This window comes from Xyrauchen texanus, chromosome 28, assembly GCF_025860055.1.
Source record: "Xyrauchen texanus isolate HMW12.3.18 chromosome 28, RBS_HiC_50CHRs, whole genome shotgun sequence".
In the NCBI taxonomy this organism is placed as follows: Eukaryota; Metazoa; Chordata; class Actinopteri; order Cypriniformes; family Catostomidae; genus Xyrauchen; species Xyrauchen texanus.
In genome coordinates this window covers 39,289,503-39,315,995 of record NC_068303.1, presented here as the reverse complement: position 1 = coordinate 39,315,995, position 26,493 = coordinate 39,289,503, and the positions used below count along the sequence as shown (strand labels likewise).

The 26,493-nt window shown below is 37.1% G+C and overlaps 1 protein-coding gene across 4 annotated transcripts in view; it reads right to left on the bottom strand.

Annotated features, from left to right (window-relative positions):
• tab2 (TGF-beta activated kinase 1 (MAP3K7) binding protein 2) overlaps window positions 1-25,483 on the bottom strand; it is a 76,300-nt gene extending 50,817 nt beyond the window's left edge. For all 4 annotated transcript variants that reach the window (XM_052095877.1, XM_052095880.1, XM_052095881.1 and 1 more), the window contains exon 1: window positions 25,235-25,483. The gene's annotated coding sequence lies outside the window, so the exon portion shown is untranslated. The remainder of the gene's footprint in view (window positions 1-25,234) is intronic.
• Window positions 25,484-26,493: the final 1,010 nt, after the last annotated feature.

The following is a 26,493-nucleotide window of genomic DNA, read 5'->3' as shown; positions in this document are numbered from 1 at the left end:
AAATGACTGTTGTGTGCATGAAGCACACATAGTGAGTTTGTATGGTAATTAATCGTCATATTCGTGAAACACCTAAAACAGACAATTTATCATCATAGCCCTTAAACAGGCAATTAATCATCATAATTGCAATTATTTGTTTGACAATTAATTGTCAGTCAAATTTCACAATTATGACCCCTAATTTTCATTGTTAGGTTCCTACCTTGTGAATTGTTTTGTTAAAAATGTGTACGAATTTTCAAACAGTGGCAACAGCTTGTATCATTATTAAAAATTAGATTTCATGACATTTAAATTGATAGAATGTGAAATTTGTACATTTCTAAAATGCTCAAATGTGATTAAAATCTAGGGCTGCACGATATTTGAAAAAACTGACATTGCGATATTTTGTTTTTCTGCGATATATATTGCGATATGAAAAAATACAGGATGACTTCTCAAATAGAGCTATTCATGTCATCTGGCGAAGAATTAATTATTCTAGAATGATTGGGGTGATTTTGTAGGGAACTGCATCTTCATGGAAAAGAAACTGAAAATTACTTTTTACTTTGACTTATTTTGGGTAGATTACTTTATTATAATAATTAATACACTGTTTAATTCACCATGGTTCCATTGTATTCATGTTATATTCCTCTATCAATTCACCCTAAAGTCAATGATCTAACATGTTATGATATTAATAATGCAAGTTGCTTACCCTAAAATAAAGGGGCTCATTTGTGAATGAAGTGTGGTGTCTAGAAGGGATTCGGGAGATTACAGGAGGCTTTATCTCTGTACTCAAACCAGGTTAAACAGAGCATTACACTAAGGAAGTTTCATTATCGCAATAGGGCATTAATGTGAATGACAAAATAAGTAATTTAACATTTTATTATATTACAAATTAGATTACAAACCTCTTTTTATTTTTTGAGAAATGTAAACAATAAATATCTTTCAATTTAAACCCTTTGGGCAAAAAAGTGCAGCTATACACCAGCCCTTTATGGTTTACAAAAATAGAACAAAAAATTAAATGTTTCTAAAAGAAATAACTTAAAAAATAGTTGCGTGATTGTATTACATACCGCTTGTCTAGTGACCGGATCATGTTTTTATAACCCTCTTTGGTAAACGTGTTAATTGGTAAATTGTCTCTCGCAAGGTGAAATGTTACTGAATCTGTGAATCTTTTGATTTATTTTTCTTCTGCCGTTTGGAAACTTTCTCGTATGGTGTAACACTGGCAAAGGCATCTGAAATAGTTTTTTGCTTTGGACGGCATTAGATCTGGCTTTGCACTCGACATACAAAGATTTGTGGCGCTGACTTGATGATCAAACAAATTGGTCGTGTTTCCTCGTGTTGTGGCAACAATTACAAGACAATCTCGACAAAGTATCTGTTTTTGGTCAACATCATCCTGTCTGTAGACAAAATATTTCCATATAACTGACAATGCATTTAATTTTGCAACAAAATCCTCCATTTCTTTTGGCGCAAGCAGAGCCTGCACGTCAAAAACGTGCAGCAATGAAAGTTTTTTTTTTTTTATTATAATAAACTCTGTATATCTATGAACCCATAAATCGGAGTAAATTACGTAACATCAGACAGATATAATGCTACATTTCCTATTGGAAAAAGAAATATTGTAGACTATATGTTTATCTTATTACATCGCACATTCTGCGATGTGACTATTGCGGATGCGCACATCGTGATGCCGATGCTGAAACGATATATTGTGCAGCCCTATTAAAATCATAAATCAAAATCTAAAAAATTACAATTACAATATACTATATTGTGTGAATATAAATGAAGAGGCCCCTCAAAATGGGATCATAGGTTGACTTAATAAAAAGCATTATTTACCATCAAATGTTTTTAATAATACATTTTTGTGAATGAACAAGGTGTGCAAAGCTACTTCACTGACTTCTTTTTGAAACCCCAGCTGAGCATTGCATGATACTAAATTATTACTGTGGGACACGTCAGGTTGATTATTATAACATAATGCTGAATTATCATTGTTATTCTGATTATTAGATTTGCGTTATACAAAAGTAATCTATTTTTGTTATTTTGACACTGAAGGTGCTGCAGTATTTACTTCAACTTCACAATGAGCTTTATTTTGACATAGAAAGGCTATGTGTATTTGACAGTTTACAATATTCTGCATTTCACGAAATGCTCTAATCTCCTTTTCTGTTATTCTGTGCAGATTTGTATAATAACTTGTAACTAGGGCTGACAACTTAACGCGTTAATTCAGTGCAATTAATTTGACATGAAAACGTGTTAAAAGAATTTACGCAATTAATAGCAATGCCCCCGGACCATAATAGGGAAGATTCCTGAGAAATGCAAGTTTGTAGTACCACCTGTTTACTCCAGAGGGCAGTAAGTGAAATTTCAGCTGTATGAGCAACACACAGTTTATACAGTGACGAAAACAACATTCAGCAGACACACAACACAAACATGCTTTACATTCTTGCATTCAAAACACTTGAAGGAGCGCAAATGCGAACTAAGGCATCTCAAGATGTGTTTAAAGATTGAGTATTAAACTATATTTAACTTAAAACAGTGACCTAAACATTTTATGTTTATGACACAATGCACACAAGATGCCACACAAGCATGTCTGACGCAGATGAACATTGAAGGGCTCTTAAACAAGCCCTCATAATAAATCTCCAACTGATTCACTTGTGAAATGGATTGCTGTGAACTGTATGACAATGACTGACTTATGATCAATAATATGGTAGTAAACAATACATTGTATTCTAAAGCCGCTTTTTGTATTGTCTTATCAATGATTAACTCTTCTGCTACAGGAATGTAATGCATTTTAATTATCTGAATATATATATATATATATATATATATATATATATATATATATTAATATTATATAAAGATAACTGTATAATTATATGTTGATATTAATATGTATAATCTTTATATATTGAATTATTGTTATATGAAGTGCTTTCTCAGCAAATATTTGTATATGCGATTAATTAATCGGGACACCATATAATTAATTCGATTAAAAATTTTAATCGAATGACAGCCCTACTTGTAACTGTTACTAATGTTTGGAAATGTGTGAATGCTTGAACCTGCATTACTTTGATTTCACGATCAATGCACCTGAACTGAACAGAGCACCGCCATGCGTGTGCACACATAGTGCCTATACTAAAATATAACAGTTTTAGTCAAATATTTACAAATATTGTCACAACATAATTCCCATATTTCCATTTCTATTATTCCATAGTTGTGATGACTTCACTATTCTTCTAAAATGTGGAGAGAAAAAAATAAAAATAAAGAATGAGTAAGTGACCCTAAACTATTTAACGGTAGTGTATATTGTCTACTCACTTTCCTGCAATAATAAATCTCACAGCTTTGAAATAAGTATAATTTGAATTGAGCCAAGAGGTCAGCATGTGACGATTCGGTCTCCTATTGGTCACGCGTCCTCTTGTCGTACTAATTCATGGTTCAGAGTTCACCAAGCCTAAACTCTGGTTTGTATCATAGTACAACATTTCTTGCATGAGCTTGCGTTTCCGCTCTGCTGCATTTAGATGCATTTGAATGGGAGTGAATGGAGTGAGAAGCTTTTTTTCCATTCTCGAAATTAGTCTCAGATGGCAAAATTTTGGCCAATATCGTACTGTGTACCCATAATTTTTGTCCTAATCAGGCTATATAAAACATCAGTGTTCTGACTGGCTGTGGTGATGTCATGTCAAGCAGCATTTTATCCGGACTGAATGAAAAATATTTTAATAAAAAATCCAGCTAGAAGAATAAGGAGTAACTTTATATTTATTACCTGATGCACATGATGTGAGGTAGAATCTTTTAAGCGAACAATTCAGAACCAAATACTATAACATGAAAAGAGACTAGCAGTAGCACGGGGTATAACTGAACTCCAACTAGGCCATTCACGATAATTATATAATTGATTAATGAATTAATTAACTGTGGTTATTTGTGATAACCGTGATTATTGTGCACTTCAATTTCCAATCACATTTTCATGCCCAAATAAGTGAATGTTAAGCGAATATATAAATGCCATGAACGGCACATTTGTGTGTCATTCAGTTGATCTCCAAGCCTCACTGAGCCACACCACCAGACGTCAACCAGAGCAGCTCCTGTCAGCAGAGGCGCACTCCAAACTCAAGCACAAATATAAATGGAGAAATACAAACTTTGATAGTGAAACCAAAGCGCACCAGATTCACTTTAATGATCGTGTAAAGGTAAATGTTCTTGGACATAAAGAGTTCATACACTGGGTATTAAATTACACAGTGACACAGAGGAGATGCAAGCTTACTCTATTTCTGAGGAGTGATTAATTGATGAAATGAAATCGAAATGTGTTTCCAACAATTTTTCATGGGAAGTAACCAAAGGCTTGCTGAAAAGCCATTAAAAGTAGCAAAATCATGTGATTACATCATTTATTACGCAAGATGTCAAATTTACATACGTAAAGAAATTGCGATAAAGAGCTAGTCAATACTTTAAAGGAGTAGTGTTAACTAAGGAGTAGTGTTAGGTCATTGACCTAATCATTTAACTATTAGTATTTAACAACTAATAATTTAGCGATTACTAATTGAACTGTCTGCAACCCCCACCCCCTCAGACAACGGACAGGAGGGGGGGCCCGCTGAAAACATTTTGTACCGGGCCCAAGAATTCCTAACTGCAGCCTTGCTTAAAACATAGGGGGCTCTAGAACACCAGAAAAAATTCATAAGACGTCATTCACGATAGAGCTAATGTTTTTTCTGTTGCCAGATGTGGAAGACTGTCACTAAGCAGACTACAAAAGTTGTTAAATTGTCGCTAGTCACTAGATGGATAATTTACTCGCTAAGGGGGGTCAAAAAGTCGGAGGCAACACAATTTAGTGAGCTGCATTATGGTGTCAGCACATCGGAGTTCTTACTGAGATTTTATTTTTTGCTAAACTCTCATACAGCCCTGGGTTCTCATACAGATCTGGTGCCTGGCAAACTTTTCAGTGTTCATGTATTTGTTGGCCTTCAGGCAAATGAAAGGAAACTTATTCCAATTCCACTTAAGAAAATTATCAACTTAACAAATGTTTCTGTATCCATTAAACAAGCAACGTGTTTTGGTTGGAAAATGAATGGCAGTGCACACTGAGTCTATTGTATTAAGTATTTTCCTTAATTCTGTGTAAATCCTCTAATGGCTAAAGCCGTGTCAACAGCACACTTGTAGAGTATTGCTAACACATACATATACAATTATTTGTTACAATTTCAAATCAAGCATATTTGTCCCCATTATAGGGTTTTTAATTTCAAATTTCAAAACATGCAGTTCACAGTAAACCCGTTGACATACAGACCTTTTAATCTTCCAACTTGAGTGGTTCACCAACAAACCTACACAACGGTCAAGACCTGTAATTCGCAGAGTATTGCAGGTATTGAGCACAATTTCAACAACTTCTCAAGTTCCACGTTCAAAATGTGGGGAATGGGAGTAAGTAAATGAATCCACACAGACGAATACAATTTAAAATGGCAACACGATAAATCATTCACGTGTGTTTATAATCAACAAAGCTGTCTACAGTGCAGGTGTGTGACATCAGAGGGATCTAGTTTTGCCACGTCACATCGTGTAATAATAAACAAGTAATAATAACATTGCAAGTAATAATAAACGCACATATTCAAAATTACGTATTATTATGACTTTTCTTTTATATAGGCCTAAATATTAACATCGATCTTTAAGTGCAATCTAACTGATTTAGCAAGAAGGTGCCCTCACTCACGATTTCATCTGCTTCATCTGTTCAATACATTTTGACCAATGGTGTATTTTGCCGATACGATGAATAAGGTGGAAAGGCCGATAACCGATTAATTGGCCAGTAGTTTTTAAAATAGATTTAAAAATGTTTTAAATGTCTTAGCCTTCTGTTACTATGATGGACAAAGAAACAGAGGCTAAAATACTCAAATGCAGTTTATTGTTCAACCAAAATCCCAATTATAACCAGAAAAAAAATTTATTTGGTGAATAATGTGGGACTTTTAACAATATATAAAACACACAAGGGACTCTTATTCTGAAATGCAACAATTAAAAATATGGAATGAAGTGAGGCTAAAAATATGGATGAATATTTTCAATGATGCAAGATTTAAATACATCAAATACCCACATGATTGTTTTAATTTCACCTCTAAAGGCCACTGTTATACTGTAGAATCCTTCAGTGCTGGCTACAGAGGAAAACAGTAAATTAAATACATTTTTGCCGATAACCGATTTTTGCCGCAACTATTGGCACCGATTATCTGTAAACCAATTTAGCAGTCTACCTCTACTCTTAATTATTAAAGTTATAATTAAATACCTTTTCAAGCAATTGTTAAAAGTCGATTTTTGTAAGAGTCCAAGTACAACCATGCAAGACAGCACATGATTGCATCACGTCTGGCTAGGAAACAAATTACTGAAAAGAAGAGCCATAATGTAGAGTGTTTACGTAAAATAAAATAAAAAATAATTAAAACTAGAGATACAAATTAAGGAAAAAAAACCCACCAAGACATTTAGTTGAGATTGATGGAACATTTCAGAATCTCTAGTATCCTTCACACTCAAATCAAAACATATTAAAAGAATGTCAATCAAATATGCCAGCAACTTCAATAACATCAAACCTCTTGGGTTCTCATGGCGTATTGTGACCAAACGTCATTGAGTCACTTGAAATATAGTGCATATACAGTAGTGCATAACATTACTTTTACTGTGGTTTTATTTTATGTTTTCACCTTTTTCGAGCTTGACAGCACGGCATCACTATTCCACGGAATTCAACTATTCCGTGTTCCACGGAAATCAACATGGGTTTGGAATAGGGTTGCAGCGGTATACCGGTTTCCCGGTATACCGGTTTCCCGGTATACCACGGTTTGAAAACTGACGGTTATCATACCTTGTACATTTGCTTATCTACGGTATTGAGAAAAAAATGCAACCGGAAGGAGAATCTCACGTGCACGTGCGCATCTCCTTTATTTCTTGTCTGCCTGTCAGACTCGTCAACTTGTGAACAGAAAATATCTGAGAGAAGCGAGGCGAGGGGGTCTGACATGAGTTTGTGTGGGAGTTAAAGCAGTGTTTCTCAACTGGTCTATTCGGACTTGGTCATTGACAGCAGGGAAAGAACAATGCCATGGTTCTCCCATTGAAGGTATTTCGGCGGCCGCCCAAGTGATAGACTATTTAGGACTGCCGACAAAGATTTAATGATAATCTCGCAAACAGCTGAAGCAGACATGGGCAATTTACAGCCTCATTTATCAGGCTCATTTATCGTAAACTAGTTTTTATATTTTTCATTGGATATTTCAGTTAACTTTCATTGGGACCTAACGCGTCTCCACAAACGTTTAACATGCTCCGGGTTGCCAGACAAGAGACAAAACACCACCAGTTTGAGATTTATATATGCAAAATTGGAAATATTCCGCCTAATGTTATACTTATTTTGTGCAATCTGGCAACCATACACGTCTCACTTCCTCCTTTGATAAAATTTTAAGATCTGTAGTGCAATATTCTGCTCAAGGAAAAGTGTTATATGGCAACTCTGTATCCATTCTTGAGGCTGCTTGTGATGATTGGTGCTACTAATTTTGCAGGTAAACATTCTCAGTGATTCAATTAAATATAAAAGTAGATCTCAGCATCATTGACACGTGGAGGGGTAATCATTGACATGCGAGCAAAAGCAAGCCAGAGACGAATATGTAAATGTATTTTTTATTTGTGCAAAGTAAACTCGCCCGCTTTGCGACAAACATTAAAAGTCCTATAAATTTCTTTTTTTTTCTTTTATTATTATTATTAAAACTGAATAAGAAATTAACAGGGAAGTAGAGATGGCAAAAAACAAATTAGAATCTCCACCTTTTTCAGTTTTTTAATGCCTGATAGAAAAGTATCTATCTTTGTAGAGCAATAGAATACTTTAGGCAATTGCAGAATAGTCCCATTAGTCACAGATACACTTCAGAATATTGAGTACACAACTATTTCTGGGCTTAAAAGATACAAAGACCAATTCAATGCAGAACATTTTATCTCAAAAGTAATAAATACAATGCTCTTCAATTTATAAAAGGGGGAAGAGACAATTCCTGTAGATTTTGATGTTGACATCAACAACAAAAACAATGTCAATTGATGCATGTCCTTGTACTGGAAATCCATGAACAAAACATTGCAACATAAAAGGAAATGCGACCCAGGATACATTAAATACAGGTTATGTTTGATCTATGGCAGGTCGACACTTGATTTCCAATGTAAAATCTGTCCTGAAGCAAAACCAGTTGAGAAACACTGAGTTAAAGGTACAGACAGGAGCGTCTACAGTATATGTTAACTGTGAATAATCATAGGACATTACTTTAAAAGCTCACACAGCTCATGTTATTTTTCATGTATTAGTTCATTTAACATTTAAACTAACATGCTTTAGTTATATAACATGTTATAGTTACATGATATTTTTTATCATGTTTATAATTCTGTTAGCTTTCTTATTTTTTCTATTTATTTTATTTCAAAAGGGAGACTTTTTTTTATTACACATACTTCAATAAAATAAATGGTGTCAAGTTTCAATTATAATAAAAAGAGTTTGCTCAAAAGTAAATATATTAAAAAAAACACTTCTTCACTGATATAGTCGTTTTCACTGATAATAGTAATTGTGTAATACCGTATACTGTGATACCGTGAAACCGTGATATTTTCTGAGACTGTTATCATTCAGTGAAAATCTCATACCATTGCAATCCTAGTTTGGAGCGACATTAAGGTGAGTAAATAATGATAGTTTTCATTTTTGGGTGAACTATTCCTCTTAAAGTTGAGTTCTTCTACAAGAAGAGGTAAATCTGGCTTTTATAATGCAAGCTATCATAATGAAGTGTATGGTTTAGTGTGTCCTGCACAAGTCGCTATATCTAGCACACTGCTACCAGCATGGTGCAGGGTGTAAAATAGTGTAGTGTGGTATGAGGCGTACACTTTTAGCCTCTATATTTGGCTGTCATGTTAAAGGAAACCCTCACTGCTGTATAAAGTCACACTGTCAGAGCTTATCCTGAGCACAGAGATGCCAGTGCCTATCTCCAAAAAGTCTCTATCCTGTCTGGCTGAGTCAAAGACAGTAAAGGAAACAAACAGAAGAGAGAGATAAAGCAGTTCAAAAAGACAAGAAACAGTTATGAGAGGATGTATTGGTCTCAAGTGCTCGTAACCCACATGTCCACCACCAAGGAACAAACACTCTCAAAATGCCAGAGACGTGCCGCTTCGCGGTGTACTTTTAAAATGTACAGCAAGAGTCTTCGGTACAGTCTATTATAGGGCTGGGTAAAAAATGATTTCCCAATGCATTGAGACCTTCATTTGAGCGATCCCAATATCACTTAAATGCTAATTAAATAATTTAAAATGCTTTTAAATCCCAAGATCGACCTTTAACTATGTGGCAACCCTCTAAATTGCACGTATTGTAGATCACTTGTATGCAACCAAATTCCATGCAATGTGAAAAAAAATATCTGTGATTGGTCATAGGCTGATAAACTATCAGATTTCACTCTGACACCAGATTTCTCACTGATTGATTGAGTAGTATATTTGTGAAGAATTCAGTATGAGACACTTTCATTGAGAGTTAAAGAGTTTGGCTTGGCTCATTCCATGTAATGTGTGTCCAAAGAGGAGATCCACACAATCCACTTGTCATTGAATAACCTATCGGTTCTTTACAGTCAGTTTTTGATGAAAAACAAACATTTAATTCCAATCTAACATACCATGGATGTGGTAAAGAAGCCATTCAATTCCACTCGAGGAAAACAAAATAACTTTTGTGAGACGCTCGCTGAACTGACGCTTTTCTTAAAGAGAAAGTACAGTTTTAGCCTGTCTTGCAAATAAACAATAAACATATAAGAAAATAAATAAATATGCAATACAATATACAACTATAAGACATCCTATTCATTGACAGAATATGGATTTGTAGGCCTACATTATTATAAAGCTAAAATATGGAAGCTGTGAAAAACTAACAATAAAATAAAATGTGTAAACTTTATATTTTCACTATGTACCTACAGTGTTAAGAAAAAGTATTTTCCCCCTTAGTTACTAAATCCCCAAATCTATAAAACTGCATTCATAATGGGGTTCAGCTGGACTAGACACACATGGCCTGATTACTGCCAGCACTGCTCAATCAAATCAACTCCTAAATAGAACTTTTTCAGCAGCATGAAGTAGTCTATAAGGTCTCACCCAGTAGCACACTTATGCCAAGGCCGAAAGAAATTCCAGAAATTATAAAGAAAAGGGTGATTGAAATACATCAGCGTTACAAAGCTATTTCAAGGGCATAGGGATTCCAAAGAACCACAGTGAGAGCCATTATCACCAAATGGAGAAGTTTTCACAGTAGTGAACCTTCCCAGAAGTGGCCGACCTTCCAAAATTCCTCCAAGAGTACAGCAACAACTCATCCAGGAAGTCACAAAATAGCCAAGGACAACATCAAAGGAACTGCAGGCCTCTCTCACATCAATAAAGGTCACTGTTCATGACTACCCACTATCAGAAAGACACTAGCCAAAAATGCCATCCATGGAAAAGTGGTGAGGTGAAAACCACTGCTAACCCAGAAGAACATTAAGGCTCATCTGAATTTTGCCAAAACACACCTTGATAATCCTCAAACCTTTTGAGAGAATGTTCTGTGGACTGATGAGTCGAAAGTGGAACTGTTTGGAAGACAGGGGTCCCATTACATCTTGTGTAAATCAAACACAGAATTCCATAAAAAATAACATCATACCTACGGTTAAGCATAGTGATGATAGTGTGATGGTGAGAGTATGCTTTGCTGCTTCAGGGCCAGGGTGACTTGCAATAATTCATGAATTCTGCTTTCCACCAGAAAATCCTAAAGGAGAACGTCTGGTCAATAGTCCATGAGTTGAAGCTTAAGCGCAACTGGATTATGCAGCAATACAATGATCCAAAGCATAGGAGTAAGTCCACCTCTGAATGGCTCAAAAGAAGCTAATTTAAAGTTTTGGGGTGGCCTAGTCATAGTCCTGACTTGAACCCAATTGAGATGCTGTGGCAAGACCTTAAATGGGCAGTTCATGCTCGAAAACCCTCCAATGTGGCTGAACTTAAGAGGTTCTGCAAAGAAAAGTTGGCCAAAATTCCACCACAGAGTTGTGAAAGACTGATCTCCAGTTATTGGAAGTGTTTGCTTACAGTTGTTGCTGCTAAAGGTGACAGCCAGCTATTAAGTTAAAGGGGCAGTTCGTTTTTCACATGGGTGATATAGGGGTTAGGTTTTTTTGCTTTAATAAAAAAAATATATATTTTTGAAAACTGTATTTTGTGTTTACTCAGGCTGCCTCTGTTTTATGTTATATCTCGTTTGAAGATCTAAAACAATTTAGGCTGACAAATACACAAAAATAGAAGGAATCAGGAAGGGCCAAATATATTTTAACATCACTGCGTTAGAAGGCCCCCTGTATTTTACAGCATTAACTGAGAGAGAATTTCATATGTAAACAAAATGGACATTAGCTCATAATGGAATTGAAATCAAATCAATTGAGAGCTTTTCAGTTGGAATCGAATATATAAATCTGTATCAACACCCAGCCCTATTCCATGATTCCTTTTAATACATTGTCAATAAAGTCATCATATATTCAACCCTGTCCCTTTTCAACACTCCGCTCTTCCGAATTTTGTCATCTTACTTCCTGTTTGTATTGAAGCTACTGAGAAGAGTTGATCAAAATGGATTATGTGTGTAGAGTACATAAAGTTGTGTCAAAAGAACTGGTACATTGATACCAAGTCGATAAAAAAATAAAAAAGATGTGACTGTGCCAGTGTTTCTGCAGTACCAGTAGTACTGAGTACCAACTCTATCTGGTACAGCACGTAGTCTGACTGACACATGACAGCTTTAACAGGCTTATTTTGAACACATGCTCTGTTACTCCTTGTACACTGAAATGGACAATTAATACAATTTTAATTGTCACATGTCCTAGTGTGATTTATTAAACTGCTAAAGGCTGCAATCTTACTGTGGACGAGCTACGTACTTTAAATCTGACTGCTTAAACACTAAAAAAACTCCACAGACATTAAGAATCATTCACGTTGTACGAGATGACAAAGCAGTGCACTAATCTACTGTGAACCACGCAGCACATGTAAACTATATATTTATAGAATTAAAATCACAGCATTTGCGCTTTAATCTCATCTCACCCGTAATTATATAGCATTTAAAACAACAGAGTTGACAAAGTGCTTCACAGTAATACAATTTGAAACATTTCAAAATGACCAAATACACAAACACCAGTAATATAAGATACAAACACTCCAAAACTGTGTTCTACATTTAATTTGTCACACTCTAAGGCCAGTGTAAAGAGATGAGATTTCAGAAGTGACTTAAAAGTCTCCATGTTGCAAACTGTTTATCCAAAGATTCCGGCAAAAATACACATCATAATAAAAGCATGTTTCAAATTATAAGCTAGAGCCCTGAAATTTAAGAAATTGTGACAGAAATATATTACAAACATAGTAAATTTAAATATTCACTGTAATAATAATAATAACAATAATAAAACTTAGGGAATATATCACAAGCAAGACAACTATTGAATAAATGTTTGGCAAAAAAATTAAATTTCATGTTGAGAAGTTTTATTTTCAAAGAAGAATTTTAAGAATTTATTGATAAGACACCATTTTGATGATGAAATTAAACTTATAAAAAAAATTCTGTAGGGGGCCTGGGGAGCTCAGCGTGTATTGATGCCGAATATCACCCCTGGAGTCGCGAGTTTGAATCCAGGGTGTGCTGAGTGACTCCAGCCAGGCCTCTTAAGCAACCAAATTGGCCCGGTTGTTAGGGAGGGTAGAGTCACATGGGGTAACCTCCTCGTGGTCACCATAATGTGGTTCTAGCTCTCGGTGGGGCAAGTGGTGAGTTGTACATGGATGTCGAAGAGAATACCGTGAAGCCTCCACACACGCTATGTCTCCGCGGTAATGCGATAAACAAGCCACGTGATTAGATGCGTGGATTGACGGTCTCAGATGCGGAGGCAACTGAGATTTGTCCTCCACCACCTGGATTGAGTCACTACGCCACCATGAGGACTTAGAGCACATTGGGAATTCCAAATTGGGGAGAAAAGAGACAATAAAAAAATATAAATTCTGGAAAGTTCTGGAAAATAATAATAAACTATAATAATTTAAATCATTAAATAATTAAAAATAACCTATTTCTTTTTATTTCCATATCAGCATCACTGGCTTTTTTCATGGCAAGATCAAGGTAATTTTAAAAGATAATATACACAATATAATACACAATAAACATTATATAAGACCTTTCATTTCAATATTTGATCAAAATTAAAAAATTTCGCTGGTGAGACATTTTTGAAAACACCCACTAAAAAAACCTTATACCTAGTGGCATTAAAAGTAGGACATTCCAGTAAAATGTGTTTTATAGACCGTGGTGTCTGACAAAAATCACATGTTGGTGGCACTTCACCTTTCAATAAAAACATATGAGTAAGAGCGAAATGACCAATACGGCATCTCGTGTAAACAGTCTGGTCATATCTACACTGAAAAGGAAAACTTGTGTAAGATCTTTCATTTATAATTGGGTTTACTTCATACACCTTATTATGGATGCAATTGTTCCATTCGCCACTTTTTATATAATATGGTATACATATTCAATACGGGTTTGAGATCCGATGGTGGAACTTGACAGTCTGTAATTCTTAGTCAGAGTTTTCACTGCAGCAGTATTTCCTTTCAGTTATGCCATAATATTAACAATTATGGGGTGATCAGTTTTTAATGATTTAAGTGCTTGGAGGTAAGATTTGGAATCTGTACAAATTTAAAAAATCCAGTTGTTGTGCTCTCTCTATCTGCTCTAAAGCCAAGAGTAAAGCACGGGCCTCGGCTGTAAAAATTGAGCTTTCTCCTGGAATACGGATACTGAAGATCTTTTGTCCAAATACTGCAGCTGCAGATACACCGTTCTCTGTTTTGGATCCATCTGTGTACACAGGTTTATGAAGCGGAAAATTATATCTCATTTCTATAAATTCCTGTTTGTGTTCATTTGGATGGACCATTGTCTTCTTTTGCTGGGCCAAATTCAACATGATGTTTCATTTTCTTAGATTCCAGGGAGGAATAGAGTATAGATGGGTTTGTGTTAGTAGGTCTAGATTAATGTCCATGTATTCCAAGTGGGGTTTTATACGGATGCCAGAAGGACTAATATACTTGGGTCTGGCTTCATATAAATCTGGATGTTGAGGGTGGAAAACTGAAGAGTAAGCTGGATTGCATTGGTTTGTTTTCATATTAAAAATAACTAAACTGGTGTGTTCAATAGCACATTATAATATTAGCATATTTATGCTGTGGTATCAAAATTGGTATAGAGGGCCATGACATTTCACTGGTATTGGTAACGACTACTGAAATTTTGGTACCGTGACAACACTAACAGAAAGTATTCTTCACCAAGATTTGATGCTGTGAGTCTACACCACCCCTTCACTATGTGAAAATTCTAGTAAGCTGTTTTGCTGTCACAATAAATGTTCATTTTTCCGACACTCATTGTGGTAAATTGGACCAGGCAGATCAAGTTCGGACAGCTACAGAATGACACACTGCACTTTTTAATGATACAAGTATTTCATTGTTAAACTTGTAAATCTGCTTAATTTTTAGGTTCTAACTTGATTAGTTAAATCATTTGTGTTCAAATGTGTAGTTGACATCAAACTTCAAACATTAACAGCTTGTATTATTTCACATCCAAGTTCATAACATTAATGGAAATTACATTTGTACTTTTTAAAATTAATTTGTCACCCCACATTTTTAAGAAGATTAAATGTGATTAAAATAGCTGAAAACTGAATATAAAATAAAACATACACTTCCACATGTTCCCTTTTATCAATCAAAAAATCTGCTCACCTTAACTATAATGCAATGGAAGAATTACATGTTTTAAAATCTACCCACTCTGCTTCCAGTTATGACATCCCCTAAACTCTCTAAAATACTCATGATAACTTGGCAACTATAACCAGTAAATCCACTTTGCTAGCTTATTACAATTTGACATCAACACCTAAGTGCCCTTACATGCACACCAATAAGCTAATTGCTCTCTAAAATCAGCATCTTTAAAAAAAATCTGACAAGGCAAGAAATCTGCATTTACATGACATTTGAAATAATAGCATTTCTCTCTACATTTGACATCAAACCATCAAGAGGCATGCACTCAACACATGCGCACATTGGATGAGCCAATAAGAACACCAGGTAAGGTGTCTACATGGCACACGAAATGGGCAAAAATCAACTCGTGTCGATCTGGCTATTCATAAGCCGTTTATGTCCATTTAGGTCGATAAGCTGCGTTGTCGGCTTATTAAGCGTAATCAGCGCAAGGACGAACATGTAAACACGCGCTATATAGAAAACATTAGACCAGAAGTTCAGAGACAAAATTTTGAAGATGGCTACACGCTAGTTTATCTGGCATATAGGTGAATATGCTTGATTATAGTTGGAAATACAAAAACTATTTCCAAATACCCAAAGTACACATATGATGTCAATTTAAAACACTGTTGTTAACCAGCCACAGACTAGCCACAATGAAAGGATATGATGTGATCCGAGCACTGAATCCACTAGCAACTCCAGCACTACCAATACATTTTGAAACTTCTATGACACACGTCACTGCCTTCACCCCACAGTGATTAGCTGACGCCAGGAGGTTTTAACCTCTTGTTGGCAAAAAGTTGAACATTTCTCAACTTTGACACTCATCGCTTCCTCCACTCCACTGTCCCACAATCGCCAGCGCAAACCTGTTGCTCAGCTCTCATAGTGAACTAATTAAAAAACGCCCGCACAGCACCGCTCTCTTTGCACCAGTGGACATGTATGGTAAACGCCCATGTACAATGTTTTTTTACAAACCATAGCTTCAGCTGACTGATAATAAAACTGAGCTGCTGAGTCCAACTGAGAGGATAATGTGCCCAAAAAGCTGCAGTCTTCTGAGTGTTTCACTCTAAAGAGGGGACCGAACATCTATTGACAGATGAGAAGAGGAATGTTGAGACTAAAAAGACTATTACAAAGATAATTCCACTGATTAATCTTGAAGAGCTGATGAACCTGGTCAAAAAGGGGGGAAGAAAAAGAGAAGAGGTGATTCCGGTAAAAGAATGGTCACTAAAGATTGGTCTAATAGCCTGGAATATTGAGCAGGAGCCCTATTTGTATAGTGCAAAGCTGTAGCTTGTGCAGATCATTAACATATAATGCATTCAGAAAGTATTCAGACCCCTAAATTTTTTTCACACTTTGTTATGTTGCAGCTTTATGCTTGCAGTTAAATCATTTTTTTTAACATTAATCTACAATTCATACCCCATAATGACAAAACAAAAGGGGGGCCTAGGTAGCTCAGTGGTAAAGACGCTGGCTACCACCCCTGGATTTTGCTATCGAATCCCAGGGCATACTGAGTGACTTTCTGGGTTGTCTTGGCACTTTTATTATAGTTTTTTTAGATTATAAAACCATGTTCAGCACAAAATATTTCCATTACTATAAACTTCATCTTCTCTAACTTTAAAAAATAACAACATATATTAATTCAGAAATTTAGGAAATAAAGCCCAAAATGTCTTCTTTCAAAATATACTACAACTGTGTCCATACTCCAAAGGGTCCAGTAAATGCAACACTAAGTTCAGGTATGCCATTTTCACGGTTTGTGCTCAAAAAGCTGGTGTGTATCAACAGGTTAAAACTGCATACATTTACTTTAGGAGCTATACTAAATATCTAAAAATCTCCCTCCGGGAACCATCTCCTTATCGTGCTGGAGAGGTTTGTGTGCCCTTTTGAACCTGAGGGCTGAGTTGTCTGGAGCCAGGTGCTCCTGGTAGGGTCTCCCAAGGCAAAGTGGTCTCAGGTGAGGCCAGACTATGAATGGTTCACAAAGACTCAATGGAAATAATGGCAAGAGGAGGAGTTACCCTGCCCGGAGGAAGCCAGGCCCAGACAGAGGGCTCGTCGGCGAGCACCTGGTGGCTGGGCTTGCCACGGAGCCCGGCCGGGCAAAGCCCAAAGAAGTGACGTGACACCCCCTCTACGTACCTTGGGCCCACCCCGCATTGGAGAAACCGCAGGAGTCGGGTGTGCTGCCATATGGGTGGCAGTGAAGGCCGGGGGTCTCGACGGTCCAGAACCTGGCGGCAAAGGCTAGGCTTGTTACCTCGCTGGGGGGGGGCGGAAATGGTGAGTGAGTTGGAGCACTACCAGTTGGCTCTGGTGGGGCTTACTTCAACAAACAATCTTGGTTCTGGATTTGAACTCCTGGATAGGGGATGGATTCTATTCTTCTCAGGAGTTTCCCAGGGTGTGAGGCGATGGGAGGGTGTGGGTGTGGGGATACTCACGAGTCCCAGGCTGAGCACTGCAACGTTGGAGTTTACCACGGTGGACAAGAGGGTCGCCTCCCTATGCCTACGGGTTGTGTGTGTGTGTGTGTGTGTGTGGGGGGACTCTGACTGTTGCCTTCTTGAAGACCCTGAATGGAGTCCTGAATAGCGCCCCAGTAGGGAACTCCCTGCTGGGTGACGTCAACTCCCGGACTATCACCCCCGGAGTCACGGGTTTGAATCCAGGGCATGCTGAGTGACTCCAGCCAGGTCTACTAAGCAACCAAATTGGCCCTGTTGCTAGGGAGGGTAGAGTCACATGGGGTAACCTCCTTGTGGTCACTATAGTGTGTGGTTCTTGCTCTCGTGGCGAGTTGTGCTTGGATGCTGCAGAGAATAGTGCCACGAAGAATAGCTTGAAGCCTCCACACTGCAGGGAGTTCCTTTGACCTTTTGGCTTGGTTTTTGCTCTGATGTCATGTCTAATCAATTGAATTTGCCACAGGTGGATTCTAATCAAAGTGTAGAAATAAAGTTATCAAAAATTAGTTTTTTGCTTTGTCATTATGTAATATGGATTGTAGACAGATGTGGAAAAAATAAATTATTTAAAGGGGTCATGACATGGGTTTTTTTATTGTATTATTATGTTCCCTTAGGTGCAATTATAGTATTAATATATTTTTTTTTAAGAAAAACTTTTAAAATCTAGTGATTTATGACCTTTTCCCACCCTGTTTCTCATCCTCTGATTCAAACAGTCTGTTTTGGGGGCGTTTTCCATTTAAGACTTCAGTGTTAACGCCCACAGTTATGATTGGCTAACGTCAGTGCCTATGTATCAATTATTGACGCCCCCAGCCAGAACAATATGCAAGTAAACTAAGTAAAAACACTGTGATTATTGAAATAATGAATGAAATTGCGCTTTAAAAAGTAGTTTAAAGTTTAAAATAGATTACTTACAGTTTGCGTCGTCGTTGTTCCCAGAATAGTCGGCACGGACTTATCTTTGAGCAACAGTTTTCTGGCAAAGCCAGCATCATATTGAGATTTGTTCTCAAAACAGTCATCCTTAAAATGTACAGAACAAACGCTTAAGTTAACACTGCCGTGACTGGGACGTCCGCAAAAAATAAACTGCATCCATTTTTCCCTGACGTCTGGATCTTTCGGCAGCTTATTCAGAGGTTTTGTTTGACCACAGCCAGGAACAGCACATCTGTGTGGCATCGTAATTTTCCTGTGCACAAGTAGTCTCTGTCAGAGCTCGCTGTCCATCGACTGAACACTTGTGAGGTGCACGGCGATACGAAATGAGCGTAGTTATCTTGTGCTGGAGGCGGTCATATGCAAATGCTGGTACGTCACTTCTAACCGTCACGTCACTTCTAACCATGAATCCAGAACGAGCTGTATTTTGAGCTTGATTAAATAAATGATTCGTTTAGAATGGGGAGGACGTCTTAAAATATTAAACTTGCAGGACGTTTTAATGATACAAAGACCTCTTTATATACCAAAAGATCAAGGCAAATTTGGTTTCTCATGTCATGACCACTTTAAAGCATTTTAGCATAGGGCTGCAACATAACAAAATGTGAAAAAAACTTTCAGGATCTGAATACTTTCTGAATGCACATTATAAGGTTTCATTCAGTTAGGATATGTCTACAGTCTACTTATGGACTTTTCCATGGAAATGTCAACGTTACCATGGAAAAATAAAAGTTTGAAGCAAAGGGAAAATATATATTTTAAAAGGTCCAATTTAGGAATATAATTTCCTGCATTACAGTGCTATAATGGAATTTTTATGAAATTGCATTGTTTATCCATAAGGCGTGCACCATTTCTAAAACAACATTTTCAACTAGCCATATTTCATGATTGCAAAAGGGATCAAAGGACTCTTTATTTTCACTTTATTTTAACACTAATAATTTTCCAGAGAGACGATCCTTTCTGTATAAAGCAAACACATGACGAACAAATGGTTTCCCTTCTTTAGTTTAAATCCTCATTATAATGTGTTACAGAAGTGATGGTTACGGACGCTTCTTATCAAATCATATGTGGCCAGTATTCATGAGGATCCATCCATCGCTCGTTCTTTTACCATGATGATTCTGATAGATCAGACAAAAAACTGGAATAAAATACTCAGTTTTTCTAGTACTACAAGCCGCATCAACCGCCACTGCTTCTGCATCTACAGCGCGAGACATAAAGCTCTACCAAAGTAAACAGATTCCGAATCAAATTACTATTTTGAGACATTTTTTTTTTTATCTACAGCACGAGACATAACACGCAACAGTGTAGTCTGATTCCCAAATAAATTATTCTTTTGAGCCGGCTCTTTTTAGTGAATCAAAGAATGAATTGGAGCTGACTGAATTAACTCCAACTGAACCAGGCTCAGGAGACTCATAAGAGTTACTTAATGTTGTTAATATGATAACATGTAGTTTAAAATACAAATTTAGTTTTGTTGTAATAAGGTAAAAATCTGAAATTATTTCATAAATAATCAAATTCAACAATACAATTCTTTAAAAAAAGCAGTTTTTTTAAAACATGCTTACAGTATTGTTTATTTGTCTCTCATGTCTGTAAAATCCATTTGTAAAATGGAATAAAAATTGGCCAGAAAGAAATATAATTTTTTCATCTACCAGCCACATTGGATTTTTACGTTTTTAAATCTGCTTCTCGCACCTAAACGCATGTGTCATCCTCTTTATTTAATAACTTTGTAATCGATTTGGGTTTTTTTGTGTTAGTACTCTACTACAAAATGACTCAAAATGTCCATCCCTATTTTCCAGAAAGGGATAAGGGGATAGTTCAAACAAAAATAGAAATTAAGTCATCATTTAACCTTAAATCATTATACATGTGTTGTTCTGTTCTAAACTCGTATGACTTCCTTTCTTCAGAGGAACATAAAAGGAAAGTTTGGGAAGAATGAAAGCCTTAAATCACCATTTACTTTCATTGAATAGGAAAAAAAATTGCAATGAATGTGAAAGTTGACTGAGGCCAACATTCAGTCAAACATCTCCATTTGTGTTCAACTGAAAAATGACAGTCCTATGGGTCCTATGAGTAAATGATTACATTATTTTCAAGGGCTGTCAACTGATTAAAAGTTTTAATCTAACTAATTACACGACATGTCAATTAATCAAATTACTCTCATATCAATATTTGGCAAAAAAGCCCCCAAATAAAAATAATTCTACATATAATCATTAAAAATATAGTTAAAAGATTTTAAATGTAATAATAATTCATGATTAAAATACATTACATTATTGTGGCATATGAGTAAAGCACTGATTAGACAATATAAAAACTGGCATTAGAAGGCAATATACTGTTTATCATTGGCTTACAATCCATTTTGCAATTTGACCAATCTGTCTGAAGTAGACTTATTAGAAGAGATTTTCTAATTATGCGTCTTTGAACACGTCAGACGGACGCTTTGATTGGGTCACGTCATAAACACAGCTGCCTGATTTCAGTAGTGTGAATAGTTGCCTGTAAAGTCGAGCATTGCCTGTACAGCTAGAGGTGTGCTTACTGCCCCTGTGGGACTCACAAAAACACGAAGGTGGTACTTCAAGCCTGAATTGATCCGATGGCAGGAATATTCCTTATTACAGTCTGGGGCTATGATTAACTGAGTAAAAAAAACACTTTTTACATGTTATTTTTATATAATGAATTGCACTTAACACATAAAATTGACAGCACTACCATTTTTATTTTGGGGTGAATAATTCCTTTAAGGTGTGTATCTGTATGTTTGCTTTACATGGCAGCGCAGCCACACATGGAATGAGTTAATGTACTGCACCTATAAACACTTTACTGTGGAGAACCTCTTAGACACAAGCTGCTAATTACTAATGAAATATCCACCCTTCTTGCCTTGTGATCCTGTCAATTGTTGACATTAACGAAAAGGAACTGAATCTCAAGATTAAACAGCATCATTTTAGTACAGGGTTTATAGGGAAAGGAAATGCATATATATATAAATTCATATTACAAAATGTCATAATTTCTTGTTATTTACTGGGAGGGGGGTTCAGCGAAAGCATTTTAATAAATATAATTATTAATAATTAAATATATTTCTTGTTAATGTGAACCATTGATTTATTTAAATAGATTTTTCATAGCCTTTCAAATAAGTCTCTAAAAAACGGTAAGTATAAAGCTGATTTTATAAAAATGTCCTATAAGTTCTTGGTATAAGGTTTTGGTAATTGATTTGCTGGAGGATAAAAAGCATCTCTACTCTTGCTTTCTTCAAAAGAAACAAGAATAGCCTACTTGACTATTACATAATGCATGCTTTGCAATATATTTTGACTACTATTTTGTGAAAATCTTATGCAATGATAAATGTGTCAAACATGGGTATCTACATTAGCCGGTTCAATCCAAGTTGCAAATTTTATATATGTGAAAAACATAATATCGCAAAAACAATTAATCAAAGCCACATTTGAACCCCATGTGTTTTAAAGAACAAAACGGTCACATTCAGGGATATTGTACTCAATTTTCTTTCTCTCTTTTTTTATAAAATACTTGTGTTTTATAGTTTAACAGCAGCCAGCTGGTACGTGATAGCTGTGCAGTATGTGTAACCCTCACTCCCCTGGCCTCAAGAGGCACACTAGCCACTGACGCTAAGAGCTGTATCCTTTAGCCTCCTTGTTAGCATGCCCGCCTCCCATGCCGGCAACCCCGGTTCGAATAGGAGCGTGTCGAGTAGGACCGGTAACAGTGGTGCCATGATCCGGATGGGGTGAGTGTAACGGGAGCAGCTGGTATGTGATAGTTGTGTGGTACGTGTAAACCTCACTCCCCTGGCCTCAAAAGGTGTAATAGCGACTGACACTAGAGCAGCGTTTCTCAACGGGGGCGGTACCGCCCCCTAGGGGGCGTTTGGACAGTGTTGGGGGGCGGTGTGAAAGAGGCAGCAGAGAGGGAGGCGCTCAGGCACAAATGGGGGGCGTTACTCAGAGGTACTCAACAGGCGGCCTGCGCAAAAATCTTTTCAGCTCTTCAACTTAGCCTATGTCTTCGTCTTGCTCGGATTACTGCTGCCACTTCACCAGGAGGATATGCCAGGAGAGCCGCTTCCTAAGTTACACATGCTTTTAAGAGGCGGAGAATTTTCAGCGCAAAATAGAGGCGCGCTTTCACCGGCTAATCTGTACATAACGCGGAATACATAATTAGGCGCATAATTAGGCGCAGTTTACGCTTCCCCTCCCATCTATTTATGTGACACTCCCACTTTCCCCTTGTCCATCCCATGAATGCATATGCATGACACGAAAAGCGCATTTTCCCATTTTCAATTGCGACAGGCAATCTGCGCTTTCATCTCGGTGCGTCCCGTTCGTACTCGCCATGGTTTTATGCGCACTTTGCGAAACAAATACGCCTGAAGTGGGCGCAAAAGCGTTAGTACATCTGGCCCTGAGAATTTTAATTGTAATGTGATGATCGGGTACAGATATCTAATCGGAGAAAATCATTGGTGATGGTGAGTTTGTTTTTAACAGCTGATTTGGGTGACGTTAGAGCTGATCCGCGCATCTCTACTCTGCAATGTGTAATTGGCCGGTGGGAATAATAAAGTCATAATAATATAAATATTGATTTCATATTAGATGTCTTTTTGCAGTTATTCACCTAGTATAATAATAGTAACTTAAGTTCTCTCCCTCGTGTCCCGCAAAATCAGGTCTGCTGACCTGCAACAGAGCAATAGCCAGGTGGTCACCCTACGTTACTCACTGTTATTCATCACAACGTTTAAGCCTCTGACAACACATACAATGTTCATTTGAATGTAAAATAAAATTATGTCTGTGCAAATTAATGAATTCATATTTAAATGTTGCTAATAACCCACTCGGATAGTTACCGGCAAATGATCTCCATAGCAATGCCTAAAAACAAATGCCGCAGCTGTCAGAGTGGTAGAAAGAATGTGTCCAATCAAAATGTACACAAGTTTCGCAGTTTTTTAGGGGGGGTTAAGAGGATCATGAAGAGGTCAGGGGGGCGTTTGTTCAAAAAAGGTTGAGAACCACTGCACTAGAGCAACAGCACGTCACAGTTCTGGGTGCACTATGTGTGTGCATTCCTCCTTCCTTATGTCTTTAACGTGCAGATCTACAATAAATTTTTTAAAACACACAATTTTAGCTGCATCATTTATTCAATTGGCCTGCAGTGCTCTATGAAACAGCAACCAGAAAATAGGGGGGAAAGCATGTATTTGCTCCATAGGCTAAACATGAGAAAAATTGCACCATCTGGTGGAAAATATTTAAAAAATATATATATTTTCTAGCCAGGGCTCCACAATGAAAGCATAATGTCATAGAATTCATGATTTTATGCTTTAATGGCACTCGGATCACATATTGCAGATTTAATGGGTTTCATTGGGGACATTTTTATCCTGAAGTTCATGAGTGTAACTATTTTGTGTACACAGTGTATTATAGGAACTGAGGATGAAATATCTAAATCCCTCCCAAAATACACACCTTTTGCAAAAATGTATATCGTTGGCATTAACAAAGTCAAAATAAGCGAAAAAACTAAAACGTTCGCAGAAGGGTTATCAGTAAATTGCTTTGGGAATTATTAGAGCTAAATTACAGGCCCAACTTTATTGACTTTGTCAAAATATCTTGAACTACTTAACGTTGCAGTCAACCCATCATAGAAGACTGTGAAATACACTTCATAAAATAAGGTCCATTGCCTTAGCATTTCATCCCATCAGACGTGCTCAACGTCACAAACGCATTGGCCACTTTACACTAGTCTGAACTGTTACAATATGAAGATATGCCTTGAAAATATACCCTGATTTTTTCCAGTATTATTCTTTAAATATGACAGACCAATGATTTGAAGGCCTGATAACCACCCTGGTACGGATTTCTTTTGAGGACCTTGTGAACCATTTCCCTTCTAAAAGTTCTGACCCAGCGATCGATCTATCTGTATAACAGCTTTTAGTCGATTAATGACGAAAAGAATCAAGAAACCGACAGTGACAGACTTCTGTTAGAAGTCAGTTACAGACCGACATTCTTTAACGAACACATCAGCTCAAAACTCCACAGACAACTCATCAAATACACAAAATGGGAAATGCTAAACGTCAACAATCTGAAAAGAAATAAAAATAGCGCGTTTGACTGAATAAGACCGATCAGAGACAGCAGTTCAATCTTCAACCGGATGCAGGGACGAGACGGGCTGAAGAACATTCGCAACTTTTTCAAACTTTTCTCGTCGCGTCTTCGGCCAATAAAGCGACGGCACGGGAACACATACAGTCACAGCACACGTCACAAAATAGCAAAAACACACCAAAAGCGTTCTTCGCGGAATTGTTTGACATCTCATTCCTCTCCCGACTCCATAAACACTTTAAAGGCCTATCCCTGAAGCGTTTCTCTCACCGTGTCAGCCGCCGCTCCCCGGCCACCTTCAACCCCCGAGACGCCGCCGGACTGCTGACAGAACCCAGGCCTAACTCCGTTAAAGACCGCGATGAGCGGAGAACACCGCGCCACCGCCTCCCGCTGTTTCACAGACTTGGGGATTTCTTTTGACAGCTCTTCTTCTTTCCCCCCTCTGCTCCCCCCGTATTTTCTCTCTTCCTTTCTCGCTTTCAGCAGATAAGAATCAAAATAGTGTCACACAATATGGCGGCCGTACAAGTGAGCGTCTATCGCGAGAGTTGAATTATTTTTTTTCCTTGTGCACGGTGAGGAGATAATGAACAGCCATACAAATCCTACTATGGAGAAGTCATGGCTTATTAATATTAATACTATGCTACTAAGGAGAAGTCGTGGCTCATTATTATTAATAAGGTCCCTACTATGGAGAAACCATGGCTCATTAATATTAATACAGTTCTACTCCGGCGAATGGCTTATTAATATTAATAAGGGCATGCTCAGTAGCGCCATCCATGATTTTTGACGGGAATGAAACAGGCTGTGAAGGATGGATTTGCCATGGCCGTTTCTCAATACCAAGTACGCCAAGTTCGGACTTGGCAAATTCGGCTCGACGGGAGGACGCAGTACAGAACAGCCGCGTAGGCTACTTGATGATGTCACCATCTCAGCTCGATCGTCTTGGCAATATACGACAATAAAACTAAATAAGACATAAAACAAATCCCTGTCTCTTTTCGTTTTAAAATATTAATATGCATATATGTTGAATGTTCATAGACATAAAAAGCCAGAGGAGGGAAAAGGTTGTGGAAGGTTGTTGTTGTGGACGTTGGCGAATTAATGAATGAATGAGGAGAAACAAAAGTAATGCATATTGTATAAAGTCTTTATTTAATGTTTTAGAAAGGTGTTGATTTATTTTTGTGTCAGTTGTAGTTTGGTGCTGTTGAACGTTCCTGGGTTATACTGAGAGGCGTAGGCCTATCTACTTCCTCATTCATATAAATGGCATGGAAAAACACCTCTCAAAAACAGATTACATTAAAAAAAAATTTAAAAAAAACCTCAGCAAGGTTATAATGTTAACATATATTGCAGGGCTGTTGTAGTCTGCATTAGATTATCTAGGTCTACCTAATAAACTACCAAGTCCAGGGGAGGTTAATTCATAAAATTGAAAAGGATTAGCCTACATTCCAGCCATTTGTATTCTTGGTACTCAAACATCAACAGGTTGATATTCAGTCTGG